Below are 8,807 nucleotides of genomic sequence, written 5' to 3'. Positions count from 1 at the left end.
AGTGCCCTGAGGATGGCTTCTTACTAAAACGAAACGTCGGATACTATTTTAAATCATTGCATCATCTTCAGCGCACCTTAAAACCCCCGGAATAACCTTCAAATTCCAATTATTACAAATTAATGCCCTGAAGATGGCTTCTTATTAAAACGAAACGTCGGATACAATTTTAAATCATTGCATCGTTTTGAGCGCACCTTAAACCACCGAAATCTCCTTCAAATTACAATTATTACCAATTAGTGCTCTGAAGATTGCTTCCTACTAAAACGAAACGTCGGACAAAATTTTAAATCATTGCATCGTCTTCAGCATACCTCAAGACCCTCGGAACCACCTTCAAATTCTAATTTTTACGAATTAGTGCTCGGAAGATGACTTTCTGCTTAAACGAAACGTTGGACACAATTTTAAATCATTGCATCGTTTTTAGTGTACCTCAAAACCCCCGGAACCACCTTCGAATTCCAATTATTATGAATAAGTGCCCTGAGGATGGCTTCTTACTAAAACGAAACGTCGGATACTATTTTAAATCATTGCATCATCTTCAGCGCACCTTAAAACCCCCGGAATAACCTTCAAATTCCAATTATTACAAATTAATGCCCTGAAGATGGCTTCTTATTAAAACGACACGTCGGATACAATTTTAAATCATTGCATCGTTTTGAGCGCACCTTAAACCACCGAAATCTCCTTCAAATTACAATTATTACCAATTAGTGCTCTGAAGATTGCTTCCTACTAAAACGAAACGTCGGACAAAATTTTAAATCATTGCATCGTCTTCAGCGCACCTTAAAGCCCCCGGAATCACCTTAAATTTCCTATTATTATGAATTAGGGCTCTGAAGATGGTTTCTTACTAAAACGAAACGTCGGATACAATTTTAAATCATTGGATCGTGTTCAGCGGACCTTAAAACCCCCGGAATCACCTTAAATTTCCTATTATTATGAATTAGTGCTCTGAAGATGGCTTCTTACTAAAACGAAACGTCGGACACAATTTTAAATCATTGCATCGTCTTCAGCGCACCTTAAAACCCCCGGAATCACCTTAAATTTCCTATTATTATGAATTAGGGCTCTGAAGATGGCTTCTTACTAAAACGAAACGTCGGATACAATTTTAAATCATTGGATCGTGTTCAGCGGACCTCAAAATCCCCGGAACCACCTTCAAATAAAATTATTACGAAATAATGCTCTGAAGAGGGCTTCTTATTAAAACGAAACGTCGGATAAAATTTTAAATCATTGCATCGGTTTGAGCGCACCTTAAACCCCCGAAATCTCCTTCAAATTACAATTATTACCAATTAGTGCTCTGAAGATTGCTTCCTACTAAAACGAAACGTCGGACAAAATTTTAAATAATTGCATCGTCTTCAGCGCACCTTAAAACCCTCGCAAGATGGGATTCCTTCTTAAACGAAACGTCGGACACAATTTTAAATCATTGCATCGTCTTCAGCGCACGTTAAAACCCCCGGAATCACCTTAAATTTCCTATTATTATGAATTAGGGCTCTGAAGATGGCTTCTTACTAAAACGAAACGTCGGATACAATTTTAAATCATTGGATCGTCTTCAGCGGACCTCAAAATCCCCGGAACCACCTTCAAATTAAAATTATTACGAAATAATGCTCTGAAGAGGGCTTATTACTTAAACGAGACGTTGGACACAATTTTAAATCATTGGGTCGTCTTCAGCGTACCTCAAAACCCTCGGAACCATCTTCAAATTCCAATTATTACAAATTAGTGCTCTGAAGATGGCTTCCTGCTAAAACGAACGTCGGACACAATTTTAAATCATTGCATCGAGTTCAGAGCACCTTAAAATCTCCGGAATTACCTTCGATTTCAAATTATTACGAATTAATGCTCTGAAGATTACTTCCTGCCAAAACGAAACGTTGGATATAATTTTAAATCATTGCATCTTCTTCAGCGCACCTTAAAACCCCCGGTATAACCTTCAAATTCCTATTATTATGAATTAGGGCCCTGAAGATGGCTTCTTAATAAAACGAAACGTCGGACACAATTTTAAATCATTGCATCGTCTTCAGCTCACCTTAAAATCCCCGGAATCACCTTCGAATTCGAGTTATTACGAATTAATGCTCTGAAGATGACTTCATGCTAAAACGAAACGTCGGATATAATTTTAAATCATTGCATCGCCTTCAGCGAACCTCAAAACCCCCGGAACCATCTTCAAATTCCAATTATTACGAATTAGTGCTCTGAAGATTACTTCCTGCCAAAACGAAACGTGGGATATAATTTTAAATCATTGCATCTTTTTCAGCGCACCTTAAAACCCCTGGAATAACCTTCAAATTCCAATTATGAATTAGGGCCCTGAAGATGGCTTCTTAATAAGACAAAACGTCGGACACAATTTTAAATCTTTGCATCGTCTTCAGCTCACCTTAAAATCCCTGGAATCACCTTCGAATTCGAGTTATTACGAATTAATGCTCTGAAGATGACTTCATGCTAAAACGAAACGTCGGATATAATTTGAAATCATTGCATCGCCTTCAGCGAACCTCAAAACCCCCGGAACCATCTTCAAATTTTAATTATTACGAATTAGTGCTCTGAAGATCGCTTCCTGCTAAAACGAAACGTCGGACACAATTTTAAATTATTGCATCGTCTTCAGCGCACCTTAAAATCCCCGGAATCACCTTTGAATTCGAATTATTACGAATTAACGCTCTGAAGATGACTTCCTGCTAAAACGAAACGTCGGATATAATTTTAAATCATTGCATCTTCTTCAGCGCACCTTAAAACCCCCGGAATAACCTTCAAATTCCTATTATTATGAATTAGGGCCCTAAAGATGGCTTCCTCCTAAAACGAAACGTGGAACAAAATTTTAAGTCATTGCATCGTCTTCAGCGAACCTTAAAACCCTCGGAACCACCTTCAAATCCCAATTATTAAGAATTAGTGTTCTGAAGATGGCTTCCTACTAAAACGAAACGTTGGACAAAATTTTAAATCATTGCATCGTCTTCAGCGAACCTCAAAATCCCCGGAACCACCTTCAAATTCCAATTATTGAGAATTAGTGCTCTGAAGATGGCTTCCTACTAAAACGAAACGTCGGACATAATTTTAAAACATTGCATGTCTTCAGCGAACCTTAAAACCCCCGGAACCATCTTCAAATTCCAATTATTACGAATTAGTGTTCTGAAGATGGCTTCCTGCTTAAACGAAACGTCGGACACAATTTTAAATTATTGCATCGTCTTCAGCATACCTCAAGACCCTCGGAACCACCTTCAAATTCTAATTTTTACGAATTAGTGCTCGGAAGATGACTTTCTGCTTAAACGAAACGTTGGACACAATTTTAAATCATTGCATCGTTTTTAGTGTACCTCAAAACCCCCGGAACCACCTTCAAATTCCAATTATTATGAATAAGTGCCCTGAGGATGGCTTCTTACTAAAACGAAACGTCGGATACTATTTTAAATCATTGCATCATCTTCAGCGCACCTTAAAACCCCCGGAATAACCTTCAAATTCCAATTATTACAAATTAATGCCCTGAAGATGGCTTCTTATTAAAACGAAACGTCGGATACAATTTTAAATCATTGCATCGTTTTGAGCGCACCTTAAACCACCGAAATCTCCTTCAAATTACAATTATTACCAATTAGTGCTCTGAAGATTGCTTCCTACTAAAACGAAACGTCGGACAAAATTTTAAATCATTGCATCGTCTTCAGCGCACCTTAAAGCCCCCGGAATCACCTTAAATTTCCTATTATTATGAATTAGGGCTCTGAAGATGGCTTCTTACTAAAACGAAACGTCGGATACAATTTTAAATCATTGGATCGTGTTCAGCGGACCTTAAAACCCCCGGAATCACCTTAAATTTCCTATTATTATGAATTAGTGCTCTGAAGATGGCTTCTTACTAAAACGAAACGTCGGACACAATTTTAAATCATTGCATCGTCTTCAGCGCACCTTAAAACCCCCGGAATCACCTTAAATTTCCTATTATTATGAATTAGGGCACTGAAGATGGCTTCTTACTAAAACGAAACGTCGGATACAATTTTAAATCATTGGATCGTGTTCAGCGGACCTCAAAATCCCCGGAACCACCTTCAAATTAAAATTATTACGAAATAATGCTCTGAAGAGGGCTTCTTACTTAAACGAAACGTTGGACACAATTTTAAATCATTGTGTCGTCTTCAGCGCACCTCAAAACCCTCGGAACCATCTTCAAATTCCAATTATTACGAATCAGTGCTCTGAAGATGGCTTCCTGCTAAAACGAAACGTCGGACACAATTTTAAATCATTGCATCGACTTCAGAGCACCTTAAAATCTCCGGAATCACCTTCGATTTCGAATTATTACGAATTAATGCTCTGAAGATTACTTCCTGCCAAAACGAAACGTCGGATATAATTTTAAATCATTGCATCGTCTTCAGCGCACCTTAAAACACCCCGGAATAATAAGCAAATTCCTATTATTATGAATTAGGGCTTTGAAGATGGCTTCTTACTAAAACGAAACGTCGGACACAATTTTAAATTATTGTATCGTCTTCAGTGCACCTTAAAATCTCCGGAATCACCTTCGAATTCGAATTATTACGAATTAACGCTCTGAAGATGACTTCCTGCTAAAACGAAACGTCGGACACAATTTTAAATCATTGCATCGTCTTCAGCTCACCTTAAAATCCCCGGAATCACCTTCGAATTCGAGTTATTACGAATTAATGCTCTGAAGATGACTTCATGCTAAAACGAAACGTCCGATATAATTTTAAATCATTGCATCGCCTTCAGCGAACCTCAAAACCCCCGGAACCATATTCAAATTCCAATTATTACGAATTAGTGCTCTGAAGATCGCTTCCGGCGAAAACGAAACGTTGGACACAATTTTAAATCATTGCATCGTTTTTAGTGTACCTCAAAACCCCCGGAACCACCGTCAAATTCCAATTATTATGAATAACTGCCCTGAGGATGGCTTCTTACTAAAACGAAACGTCGAATACCATTTTAAATCATTGCATCATCTTCAGCGCACCTTAAAACCCCCGGAATAACCTTCAAATTCCAATTATTACAAATTAATGCCCTGAAGATGGCTTCTTATTAAAACGAAACGTCGGATACAATTTTAAATCATTGCATCGTTTTGAGCGCACCTTAAACCCCCGAAATCTCCTTCAAATTACAATTATTACCAATTAGTGCTCTGAAGATTGCTTCCTACTAAAACGAAACGTCGGACAAAATTTTAAATCATTGCATCGTCTTCAGCGCACCTTAAAACCCCCGGGAATCACCTTAAATTTCCTATTATTATGAATTAGGGCTTTGAAGATGGCTTCTTACTAAAACGAAACGTCGGATACAATTTTAAATCATTGGATCGTGTTCAGCGGACCTTAAAACCCCCGGAATCACCTTAAATTTCCTATTATTATGAATTAGGGCTCTGAAGATCGCTTCCTGCGAAAACGAAACGTTGGACAAAATTTTAAATCATTGCATCGTTTTCAGCGAACCTCAAAACCCCCGGAACCACCTTCAAATTTAAATTATTACGAAATAATGCTCTGAAGAGGGCTTATTACTAAAACGAAAGGTCGGATACAATTTTTAATCATCAGCGGACCTAAAAATCCCCGGAACCATTTTCAAATTCCAATTATTACGAATTAGTGGCCTGAAGATGGCTTCCTGCTAAAACGAAACGTCGGATATAATTTTAAATCATTGCATCGTCTTCAGCGCACCTTAAAACCTCCGGAATAACCTTCAAATTCCTTTTATTATGGATTAGGGCTCTGAAGATGGCTTCTTACCAAAACTCCCGGAACCACCTTCAAATTCCAATTGTTAAGAATTAGTGCTCTGAAGATGGCTTCCTGTTAAAACGAAACGTCGGACACAATTTTAAATCTTTGCATTGTCTTCAGCGCAAAAAAACGTCGGATATAATTTTAAATCATTGCATCTTCTTCAGCGCACCTTAAAACCCACGGAATAACCTTCAAATCCCTATTATTATGAATTAGGGCCCTGAAGATGGCTTCCTCCTAAAACGAAACCCAGAACAAAATTTTAAGTCATTGCATCGTCTTCAGCGAACCTTAAAACCCTCGGAACCACCTTCGAATTCGAGTTATTACGAATTAATGCTCTGAAGATGGCTTCCTGCTAAAACGAACCTTCGGACACAATTTTAAATTATTGCATCGTCTTCAGCATACCTCAAAACCCTCGGAACCACCTTCCAATTCTAATTTTTACGAATTAGTGCTCTGAAGATGACTTTCTGCATAAACGAAACGTTGGACACAATTTTAAATCATTGCAACGTTTTTAGTATACCTCAAAACCCCCGGAACCACCTTCAAATTATAATTATTATGAATAAGTGCCCTGAGGATGGCTTCTTAGTAAAACGAAACGTCGGATACAATTTTAAATCATTGCATCGTTTTTAGCGCACCTAAAAACCCCCGAAATCTCCTTCAAATTACAATTATTACAAATTAGTGCTCTGAAGATGCCTTCTAATTAAAACGAAACGTCGGACTCAATTTTAAATTATAGCATCGTCTTCAGCGCACCCTAAAATCCCCGGAATCACCTTCGAATTCGAATTATTACGAATTAACGCTCTGAAGATGACTTCCTGCTAAAACGAAACGTCGGATATAATTTTAAATCATTGCATCTTCTTCAGCGCACCTTAAAACCCCCGGAATAATCTGCAAATTCCTATTATTATGAATTAGGTCTCTGAAGATGGCTTCCTCCTAAAACGAAACGTGGAACAAAATTTTAAGTCATTGTATCGTCTTCAGCGATCCTTAAAACCCTCGGAACCATCTTCAAATCCCAATTATTACGAATTAGTGTTCTGAAGATGGCTTCCTGCGAAAACGAAACGTCGGACGCAATTTTAAATCATTTCATCGTCTTCAGCGCTCCTTAAAACCCCCGGAATCACCTTCAAATTCCTATTATTATGAATTAGGGCTCTGAAGATGGCTTCTTACTAAAACGAAACGTCGGATACAATTTTAAATCATTGCATCGCCTTCAGCGAACCTCAAAACCCCCGGAACCATCTTCAAATCCCAATTATTACGAATTAGTGTTCTGAAGATGGCTTCCTGCGAAAACGAAAAGTCGGACGCAATTTTAAATCATTGCATCGTCTTCAGCGCACTTTAAAACCCCCGGAATCACCTTCAAATTCCTATTATTATGAATTAGGGCTCTGAAGTTGGCTTCTTACTAAAACGAAACGTCGGATACAATTTTAAATCATTGCATCGTTTTTAGCGCACCTAAAAACCCCCGAAATCTCCTTCAAATTACAATTATTACAAATTAGTGCTCTGAAGATGCCTTCTAATTAAAACGAAACGTCGGACTCAATTTTAAATTATAGCATCGTCTTCAGCGCACCCTAAAATCCCCGGAATCACCTTCGAATTCGAATTATTACGAATTAACGCTCTGAAGATGACTTCCTGCTAAAACGAAACGTCGGATATAATTTTAAATCATTGCATCTTCTTCAGCGCACCTTAAAACCCCCGGAATAATCTGCAAATTCCTATTATTATGAATTAGGTCTCTGAAGATGGCTTCCTCCTAAAACGAAACGTGGAACAAAATTTTAAGTCATTGTATCGTCTTCAGCGATCCTTAAAACCCTCGGAACCATCTTCAAATCCCAATTATTACGAATTAGTGTTCTGAAGATGGCTTCCTGCGAAAACGAAACGTCGGACGCAATTTTAAATCATTTCATCGTCTTCAGCGCACCTTAAAACCCCCGGAATCACCTTCAAATTCCTATTATTATGAATTAGGGCTCTGAAGATGGCTTCTTACTAAAACGAAACGTCGGATACAATTTTAAATCATTGCATCGCCTTCAGCGAACCTCAAAACCCCCGGAACCATCTTCAAATCCCAATTATTACGAATTAGTGTTCTGAAGATGGCTTCCTGCGAAAACGAAACGTCGGACGCAATTTTAAATCATTGCATCGTCTTCAGCGCACTTTAAAACCCCCGGAATCACCTTCAAATTCCTATTATTATGAATTAGGGCTCTGAAGTTGGCTTCTTACTAAAACGAAACGTCGGATACAATTTTAAATCATTGCATCGTTTTTAGCGCACCTAAAAACCCCCGAAATCTCCTTCAAATTACAATTATTACAAATTAGTGCTCTGAAGATGCCTTCTAATTAAAACGAAACGTCGGACACAATTTTAAATAATTGCATCGTCTTCAGCGCAACCTCAAAACTCCCACAACCGCCTTCGATACCGTTAACATTGATGACGTCGTCATTCCAAGGAATATCTATAATGAAAGGAGCCTCCCACGACATGCATGGACCAATAGAATTAAAGATTTGGAAAATTGCACGTAAATCATCGGACCAATCAGAATAAAGCATTCAAATAGATCTCGTAGCCTGCTCCTGAATTAGAAACATTATTTTCACAATAATAACATTTCTATTTTTTTTTTAAATACTTACGTAGCTCCGAGAGGGTTGAAATTTTGTTTCAAGATGGAGGTTAATAAAGTCTATTCGCAGCTACTATAAAATCCCCCGCCCATTTTTAGTTAATATTTTCGATTTATTGTTTCAATATTCCTATTTATTTTCTTTAAAAACTTAGATTTTTAATTTTTTAAAATACTTACGTTGCTCCGAAAAGCTTGAATTTTTTATCAA

Source organism: Cylas formicarius, unplaced genomic scaffold (assembly GCF_029955315.1).
Source record: "Cylas formicarius isolate icCylForm1 unplaced genomic scaffold, icCylForm1.1 PGA_scaffold_10__41_contigs__length_53128322, whole genome shotgun sequence".
Lineage (NCBI taxonomy): Eukaryota > Metazoa > Arthropoda > Insecta > Coleoptera > Brentidae > Cylas > Cylas formicarius.
The sequence above is the reverse complement of the archived record's forward strand: the minus strand, read 5'-3'. Positions refer to the sequence as shown.